The sequence below is a fragment of the Eleutherodactylus coqui genome, chromosome 7, assembly GCF_035609145.1.
Source record: "Eleutherodactylus coqui strain aEleCoq1 chromosome 7, aEleCoq1.hap1, whole genome shotgun sequence".
Lineage (NCBI taxonomy): Eukaryota > Metazoa > Chordata > Amphibia > Anura > Eleutherodactylidae > Eleutherodactylus > Eleutherodactylus coqui.
This window is the reverse complement of record NC_089843.1, coordinates 208,323,578-208,332,896: the sequence shown is the minus strand read 5'-3', so window position 1 is coordinate 208,332,896 and position 9,319 is coordinate 208,323,578. Positions and strand designations below refer to the sequence as shown.

At 46.6% G+C, this 9,319-nt stretch overlaps 1 non-coding gene across 1 annotated transcript; it reads right to left on the bottom strand.

Annotated features, from left to right (window-relative positions):
• Positions 1-1,202: 1,202 nt before the first annotated feature.
• On the bottom strand, positions 1,203-1,386 carry LOC136574005 (U2 spliceosomal RNA). Its single transcript, XR_010786186.1, has one exon. It is a non-coding gene; the product is annotated as a U2 spliceosomal RNA (small nuclear RNA).
• Positions 1,387-9,319: the final 7,933 nt, after the last annotated feature.

Genomic DNA, 9,319 nt, shown 5'->3' with positions numbered 1-9,319 from the left:
TTCAAACAGAGGCTGGACAAATATCTGCCTGGGATGATTTAGTGATCCTGCACTGAGCAGGGGGTTGGACCCGATGACCCTGGAGGTCCCTTCCAACTCTACCATTCTATGACTCTTTGACCGTATACACTTTTACACTCACTGCATTGCTGCCTAAAATTGCATGAAAAGAAAATCGTTGCGATTAGAGATGAGCGAGCACCAAAATGCTCGGGTGCGCGTTACTCGAGACGAACTTTTCGCGATGCTCGAGGGTTCGTTTCGAATAACGAACCCCATTGAAGTCAATGGGCGACCCGAGCATTTTTGTATATCGCCGATGCTCGCTAAGGTTTTCGTTCGTGAAAATCTGGGCAATTCAAGAAAGTGATGGGAACGACACAGCAACGGCTAGGGCAGGCGAGAGGCTACATGTTGGGCTGCATCTCAAGTTCCCAGGTCCCACTATTAAGCCACAATAGCGGCAAGAGTGGCCCCCCCCCCCCCCAACAACTTTTACTTCTGAAAAGCCCTCATTAGCAATGCATACCTTAGCTAAGCACCACACTACCTCCAACAAAGCACAATCACTGCCTGCATGACACTCCGCTGCCACTTCTCCTGGGTTACATGCTGCCCAACCCCCCCCCCACGACCCAGTGTCCACAGTGCACACCAAACTGTCCCTGCCCAGCCTTCAGCTGCCCTCATGCCACGCCACCCTCATGTCTATTTATAAGTGCGTCTGCCAGAGGAACTGCAGGCACACACTGCACAGGGTTGGCACGGCTAGGCAGCGACCCTCTTTAAAAGGGGCGGGGCGATAGTCCACAATGCTGTACAGAAGCAATGAGAAATCCAATCCTGTGCCACCTCCATCTGGAGCTGCACACGTGGGCATAGCAATGGGGAACCTATGTGCCACACACTATTCATTCTGTCAAGGTGTCTGCATGCCCCAGTCAGACCGCGGTTTTTTATAAATAGTCACAGGCAAGTACAACTCCGCCATGGGAATTCCGTGTGCACCCACAGCATGGGTGGCTCCCTGGAACCCACCGGCTGTACATAAATGTATCCCATTGCAGTGCCTTGGACAGCAGAGCTAACGTCAGATTAAATGCAGGTGGGCTTCGGCCCACACTGCATGCCCCAACCTGACCGGGGTTTTTAATTCATAGACACAGGCAGGTACAACTCCCTATTGGAAACTGCTGTAGGAAAGGGGGTGCACCGGTCCTGGAGGTACTGCAATACCAGGTCAATGCGCGGAGTGGACAGAGCAAGCTCTTTTTCCAGCTCCCTGTTCTAAAAATCCATTTAATATATGGTCCCCAGATAGGGGACGTATCAGATATTAAACTGATAAGAACAGATTTTTTTGAGTTAACATCCCCAACTAGTGGGGTGACTTTATTGAAACATCAAGAGTTTTACAAAATAAATGCACTTTAGGAACATTTTAAAACCTAAAATGTTCTAAAACAAAAACTCTTTAAAAATACAAATATACATACACATAAAATGGGCACTTGGTGGCATCACAATATGGAACTCCACTCACTTAAAAGCCATTTTCTGGATAAAATCGGAAAGTTCTTTTTATCTATTATAAAATAATCGTACATCTCGCTAAAACAAATAGATAAAACGTCCTGCACTGTTAAAATCTCATGTTTAAACAGTAAAATGTTTCGGGCCTTCCATAGAGCTGCCTTCACGCAGTTGATGGTCTTCCATGCCATTATCCTCTCGGTCCATGTGGGGCACTCCAGGCATCCGTACAGCACGGTTTCCATCTTTAGCTCTTTAATCCGGGTGATTTTTCGTAGAAGAGGGCTTATTTTAGTCCATATAAGTTGGGCGAAGTAACAGGTCCACATCAGGTGTTGTATCGTCTCGTCATCTCGGCATCCTGGTCTTGGGCATGCGGCAGAGTTGGTCAGCCCTCTTCGATGCTGGAATGCCCGGCATGGAAGACACTCGTGAACGCAGCTCCAGGCAAGGTCCTTCTGGGAATTAAAAAGAGAATTATTATTCACCATTCTCCATATTTGTTTTGTTTTTTCTTCATTAAAATTCCCTGCAGGCGCCATAAAACCACTTTCCTTTATGTCCTTATATGTTTTTTTACTATTTAAAAGATATTGCACGGTCTTACCACTCAGATCATATAAAATCACCGTTTTTGCTAAAATCTTGTACTCGTCTGTCAGGTTAAAAGAATAGGGGGAATTTAAAACTGTGGAAAACCACCTATGTCTACGCATAAAATAACCTGTATTAAAACGGACGAAGTAAGACCAATAATGACTCTTAAAAACAGCATTCAAACACATACTAAAAAACTTAGTTAAAAGAAAAGCCTTAAAATCAGGGAAATCCTTCCCCCCCATGGGTTTGGGTTTTAAAACTATTTCTCGTCTAAGTTTTTCCATCTTGGAGTTCCATAGGAAGGTGAAGCATGCTTTTGTGATTTTCTTTAGCAGCCGGTCTGGAGGGGGAAACACCAAACTGAGGTATAGTAAAATCGGTAAAATAATCATCTTTGTAATTAAAACCTTCCCCTCCAGCGTCAGCTGCCGCATGCTCCACATACACAGTTTTTTGTTTATTTTTTGTGCCACCAAGTCCCAACTGGTAAAACCATTGTTTGACTCATTAAAGGAGACACCTAAAATCTGCACTGATTCAGAAACAGGAACAGGAATGTCCGCTAAAAGCATATCTCCTATATTTAAAATGTTGCTTTTATTAAAATTTACCTTAAAACCGGAGGAGCAACAAAAATACTGAATTTGCCTCAAGGTTTTCTGAATTGAGAGGGTGTCCCTGCACAGTACAGCGACATCATCCATGTACCCCACTACTTTGGCCTCGATACCCCCCCCACCCGGTAGGGGGACTCCACGAACTTGCTTGTCTTTCCTTATGGCGCATAAAAGAGGCTCCAGTGCACAGATAAAAAGTAGTGGGGACAAGGGACACCCCTGCTTCACCCCGGATTTTAAAAGGACATCCTGCGTCTTAAAACCGTTTACTAAAATCTTGCTGGTGCAGTTATCATAAAAGGCTCTTAGAGACAGTAAAAAGCCTTCCGGTATACCCATCTTCTCTAAAACCTTAAAAAGATAAAAATGCGACACTCTGTCGAAGGCCTTCTCGAAATCTATGGATAAAATGGCCATTTTGCCATGCCTCGACTTCGTGTCGCTGATGCAGTCTTTTAAAAGGTTAAGATTTTCGTGTATAGCCCTCCCAGGGACGCCACAGACTTGATTGGTGTGTATAATTTTATGTATGATTTCTTTAAGTCTGTTGGCGCAGATTTTAGCCATGATCTTATAATCGGCGTTTAGAAGGGTGATGGGTCTCCAGTTTTTTATATCAGTCTTATCCCCTTTCTTGTATAACAGAGACACCTCACCCTTCCGCCATGACCCTGGGAGGCTCTTGGAATTAAAAATCTCGCTAAAAAGAGAATAAAAATCCTCTTTTAAGATTCCGTAAAACGTGACATAAAACTCGATGGGTATACCGTCCGGACCAGGCACCTTGCCTGGTTTAAAACTACGGATGGTATCTAAAATCTCCTGCTCCGAAATATCACGTAATAAAAGGCTCTGGGAGACAGGGTCTAAAACATCCGTGATCTCCTTTAATGAGTCTTCCATAAAACTTATATCCACACTTTTAGTGTTAAAAAGATCCGCATAAAAACCATGTACTTTTCCTAAAAGACCCTGTACGTCGGTAATTCCATCGAGTTCATTTAAAATACATTTTCTCTCGGTAACTTTCTTAAAAAAATACCTGGAGCAGGTCTCATTCTCTTCGAGGTGCTTGACTCTAGAACGGAATATTATTTCTTTACCTCTCTGCTCCAGGCATTTGGCGATATCTTTCTTGGCGTCCATTACTTCCTTAGTTACCTCTATACCGTGCTCTTTCATCTTGTACAGGGTCTGCAGACGGGTATTTAGATTGGAATAAAAAGCCCGTTTTTCTTTGGCTTTGGAGATCCCAACCTGGATAAAATAGTCCTTGATCTTGATTTTCATCTTTTCCCACCACTGGCTGGTGGGAATGTTGGGATCTCTTACCCGTCTGCATTCTTTAAAAAAAGTAATAAAATCAGATAAAATCTGCGGATCTTGTAGAAGGGACACGTTCATCTTCCAGGCATTACTGGTTCTCCTTCTTTCTCCAAGGTTTGCTTTAAAAAATAAAACCTTGTGGTCAGAGAGGGTATTATTAAAAACATCAGATCTAAAAGGTTGTACCTGGTGAGAGCAGAAGATAAAATCGATCCTGGAGCTGCAGGTGGTGTTGCTCCAGGTCACGCCGGCCTCTTCTGGTAAAAGCGGGTTACAGGTCTTAAAAACATCCGTAAGCAGGTGGTCTGTGACGAGGTTCTTCAGCATATTGGAGGTTTTATCGTAGTTCCTGCTTACGGAGTTAGAGAACCGGCGTTCCCCCCTTAAAACACAATTAAAATCTCCAGCTAAAATAAGGGGATAAGAGGTGTTAATAAAAAGGGGTAAAATCTCCAACATTTCTGCTCTCACCTTCTTTTCCGGAGAACCGTAAAAATTTAAAAACTGACATTTAATACCGTTGATAAAAGCTCTGACCAATAAAATTCTGCCTGGTAAAATTTCATAAAAATTTTCAATAAAAACGTTCCCTTTAAAAAGAATGGCGACCCCTGCTGATCTGGATTCGTTAGATCCAGACCAGACTGATGGCCCATGTACCCAATCCTTCTCGTACTTTTTGTATTGGGATTTGTGCGGGATGCCGCATTCCTGCAGGAAGAATACGGAAGCAGCAAAAATGGTTAAGTAGTTAAACAGGGCAGCCCGTCTCACTTTGCTCTCGAGGCTTCTTACGTTAAAAGTGAGACATGAAAGGTCCGCCATCATTGAGTGTGTGCGTAGATGTCTTGGAATACGCTCACGATGTTCAACTTAAAAACCACACTCTCCGGCTACGCCAGAGACCCCGCTGGAGCTCTCATACCCCCCCGCATCCGAGTCTACCGTAAACAATGATGATGCTGGAGAGGAACTCCCATCACTCAGCTGCCCCCCCGGGACACCCGAGGCAGGAATGTCAGACAGATCCCATATTGATGACATTGGTAATGTGCTTACCCCAGGGGTCGACATATCGGCCTTCTGCCGTTCACTTTTCCCCTCTGCAGGGGTGGGTACTCGGCTCGCCGCCACCATCTCGGAGGTTGCCCTCAGGTCCCCCACCTGGCAGGGAGGGGGAGGGGCACTGGTGGTTGGCACCTTGGGGGGACCGTCCGGTTTCGCTGCGTCAGCAGGTACTTCCTTGGGTCCCCCCCGTACCACCTCCGAGTACAGGGTGGCCTTCGAGCCTTTCCGCCTTTTCATTGCTGCTGCGTCACCCCCGGGGTCTTCTGCCTCGGGTACCCTCGCAGCCGGCGTCTCCTGCGGGCTAGGACCAGCTTCATCGGACTTCCCCTCTGACCCAGATTTCTGGGATGGGATGTCCATCGGCCGATCCGTAGCCCTCCTCTTGCTACGCCGCTGCTCTTTGGATGTTCCTTCCTCATTTTGGGGGGGTCTGCTGGAAGTGTCCATGTCCTCCTGTTCCTCTCCTTGGGGGGGTGCGGTTTGGTCTGCTGGCTTCCTTGGCTGCCCTCGCTGCTCCGTATTTCGTGCCCTATGGGGACAAGCATAAAAGAGGTGACCAACTCTGCCGCATAGATGACATTTTTTCGCCATAGGACACTGATTGGTTTCGTGATCTGAGCCTTCACAATTCCTGCAGGTGACGCCGCAACTGTCTTTGTCATGGCCATATTTTTTACAGTTGCGGCAAAAATCAGGCATTCCCGCAAAATAGAGGTCGCCACTCACGTTACCCAGTTTAAAACGAGCAGGCGGTAATTTGAGACCCCCTGGGCACCCAGGGTCCTTAATACACGTGACCTGGAACCTCCATTTAGATGTCCAAATACCAAGCTCGTTCATAATCTTTCCCATACACTTGACCGATTTGAAATAGCCATGTAGGAAGGCTTCCACTTCTTTTTGGTCAGCGTAGGGAGAATACATCTTAATCACAACAAGCTTGGTCACATCTAGGACGTGCTCAACCAACTGGACACCCTCAAGCCGTGGATCTTGTTTAGTAGGAATCGCATTGATTAAATCACTGAAAATACCTTTCTGCGTAAAGGTAACATCATAAGTCCTACGCTTGGGGTAGTCCTGTATCGCCAATATTTCCCGTTTCTGGATGTTGAAAACGCCCATGAGCACGTCCTCTACCACATAACGCAGGCCACGTGTACCCGCCGCTTCTTCGGTAAAAATCACACGGATGGTGTTCTGTATCCGGGCATAGGCCGGTATAGAGTCAGGGTCCGCACCCATGACTCACTTCGCAACACGCCTTACAACTCCGCAGTTGTAAACTATCCTCACTTGGCACAAGGCCAAGCGGGCAAGGGGGATCGCAACTCGTTTACTCGAGGACCTAGTCCCTCTCCCCAATAGCAGCAGGCGGGTTTAGCCCACCGGAGTGGGCGATCCCGCCAGGCCGAGGAGAGGGGTGCCTGAGATACCTTCCGGCCAAGACCTCCTGTACAAAGTACACTTGGTCTTAGCCAAAAGGCCGAGAAGCGATAACCCGAAATAGGTTTCACCTGCAGCCCGGCCCGCCCAACTCCACTTCCAAGGCTTGAGGCAACACGCTCAGCCTGCACTCTGAGCGCACCCACAATGCACCCAGGGAGATGGAAGAGTTTTGCATAGCCCCGCCCCACGCCTTCTCAACCGCGCCCTCCCCCCCTCAGTCCTTCCTCTTGCACCGTGCTCACGCATCCTAGGCTTGTAGAGCCTGCTGCTGCTGCTGCTGCAGGACTCGTCACCTCCCTACCCAGGATGGTTAAGCCGGCGATGACACTAGAAGCAAGCACTAGTTTGTCTCTGAAGGTGCGTCGGCCGGTCGGTTGGAGGGATCTCTTCGGCCGGCCGCATTTCGAGTGGGGACGGATGGAAACTTTTTACCTGAAATGAGGGAAATTGGCTTCGGCCCCATAGGGCTTTATTGCCTTTCCCTGGGCCGGCATTAGTAGACCCTAGTAAGGAGAGTAATAGAACGGCATGGTCATCCGAAGAACTTAAAAACATACAGCAGGCCTTTTTTTCCCGCCATACATACATAACTACAGATTTTATATTTTTTTTCATATATATATATATATATATATATATATATATATATGAAAAAATATATGTCACACACACACACACACACATATATATATCACACACACAGACACACACACACACACACACACACAATCCTAAATCTATCTTTAATCTATATCTACAAAATCTATAATTCAGAAATAATCCATATCTATATTCTACGTAATTAATAAAGATAGATTAGATAGGATAGGATAGATAGACACATACATGCATACATACTGTATGCAAATGAGCCAGGTATTTGGAATGCTGATGATGTCACTCCCTTGTGATGTCATACATACATACTGTATGCAAATGAGCCAGGTGTTTGGAATGCTGATGATGTCACTCCCTTGTGATGTCATACATACATACTGTATGCAAATGAGCCAGCTGTTTGGAATGCTGATGATGTCACTCCCTTGTGATGTCATGAGCCAGGTGTATGGCAGGCTGATGTCACTCCATTGTGATGTCATCAATTTAGAAGCATAAATACCGGGCTTGGCAGCGATTTTAGTCAGTCTCTGCTGCAGCTGGGAGACGGGAGATGGTCTTTATCTCTACCAAGAAGCTGCAGAACTACCGGTAACTGCAAAACTACCGGTAACTGCAAAACTACCGGCAACTGCAAAACTACCGGCAACTGCAAAACTACCGGTAACTGCAAAACTACCGGTAACTGCAAAACTACCGGCAACTGCAGAACTACCGGTAACTGCAAAACTACCGGTAACTGCAAAACTACCGGTAACTGCAAAACTACTGGTAACTGCAAAACTACCGGTAACTGCAAAACTACTGGTAACTGCAAAACTACCGGTAACTGCAAAACTATTGGCAACTGCAGAACTACCGGTAACTGCATCATTTTTATTTTATTCAATATAGGTTTTATTGGTTTCATGGAGGGGGGGGGGGGGAAACTTTTGCTTTATCTCAAAGCAATGTAAAAATAACTTTGACAATGAAACTTAATAAATAAATTTCGAGTTGAACTATATCATGTTTGTCTGTGATATTTTATAAGGTCTACAAACAGGGGAAGGGGGGGGAGCGGTAAGGGAGGGTAGGTATCTATGACACGGGAGAAAGAAAATAAAACAAAAAGGGGGGGGGGGCGCTCCGGGATTGTTGTTTCTCTTTACGATTGTGGTTTAAACGTGTTACTCACATGTCCCTGTCTGTAACCACCTAGTAAATAGGGGTGAGCTCCGGGCATCTATCCATATCGCCCAGGTGTGATACAATTTATCATAGCCTGGCGGCTCATCTAGAAGCCTCATTCTCTCCCTACGCTCTATTTTGTGGATCAGTTATTTTTAGCGGAGTGCATTTTTAATGCAGCACACAAGGGGGAAGACAGCGGCCTACCAAAATCTAGTTGGCTGCTGCTGTGGCTTTCTTTTTTTTAAAAAAAAGGTAGGTTCCGTTCTTCCACGGTGAGGAATAGGCAGGGAGGTTCCGTTTTTGCCAGCTGGGGAATGCTTATAGGCAAGGCCTTCTCCCTGCTGGTGCATGTAACGTCAGACCACGTTTCAGACATGCGGCAGCGGCAGCAGCAGCAGCATTCATTCAGTCAGTGGCTCACAAACGAGCTCCGTGCAAGTTTACATTAAACAGACACATTTCTTTCTTTACTGTATTGACTGCGGTCTTTAGCGAGCGGTTGAACTGTTTCTGTGTCCATGCATTGAATAAAGCAATACATCCTTTTAAAGTAGACGTCCGTTCGTTGGAGTTCTTTGCTCCCCGGGTGTTGCTCCATCTGTAAGCGTTGGCCTGGATCCTCATGGACGGAATACTGCCCATCCCACGTGGAGCGTGTATCTCAGCCCGCGTGGAGCGCTGCAGTCCAATGAGGTATTCCGTGCTGCATAGCAAGCCTCGGGCCTGTGTGATTGGGGGTCCACTGCTGTCTGTCCACTCTGAAGCGCGCATCCGGGGCCGGCCGCTTTTCGACTACCAGCGACTGCAGGTCACTCACACAGGCTGGTTGGAATGGCCTAGCATTATCCTGATCCGGAGGTGTAACTTGAAGCTGCGGGGCCCCAGTACAAAGTCTGGGACTGGGCCCCCAAACTATAAAGCTTCATTGATAGCAT